Here is a 328-nt window from a genome sequence, read left to right as displayed (position 1 = left end):
GCAGCTCATGGGGGTGGGGACAGTTAACGGGGGGAGGGGTCTTCCAGCCCCTCTGCCTGTCGCACAGATGCCGCCAGGCAGCAGCAGGTGTTTGCGCTGCAGGAATCGAGTGAGTGAGGGGGGGGCAGGGTGCCCCGACCTGGCGGGGAGCTGCCCGCGGGCAGCCCAGGGCCCCCCCCGCCTGACCTGTCTGGCTCTGGACCCGCCTGGTTTGAAGCCAGGGCTTGATGGGGTTGGGGAAGGGACCGCCCAGCAGGGCCCTGCCTGGCCTGTGCCCTGGTGAGGCTGGAGAAGGGGGGTGGAGAAGAAGGGATTATAAACGGCCGTG

The sequence above is a fragment of the Gavialis gangeticus genome, unplaced genomic scaffold (assembly GCF_001723915.1).
Source record: "Gavialis gangeticus isolate Ggan-Ray unplaced genomic scaffold, GavGan_comp1, whole genome shotgun sequence".
NCBI classification, from domain to species: domain Eukaryota; kingdom Metazoa; phylum Chordata; order Crocodylia; family Gavialidae; genus Gavialis; species Gavialis gangeticus.
This window is presented reverse-complemented; position numbering follows the sequence as displayed.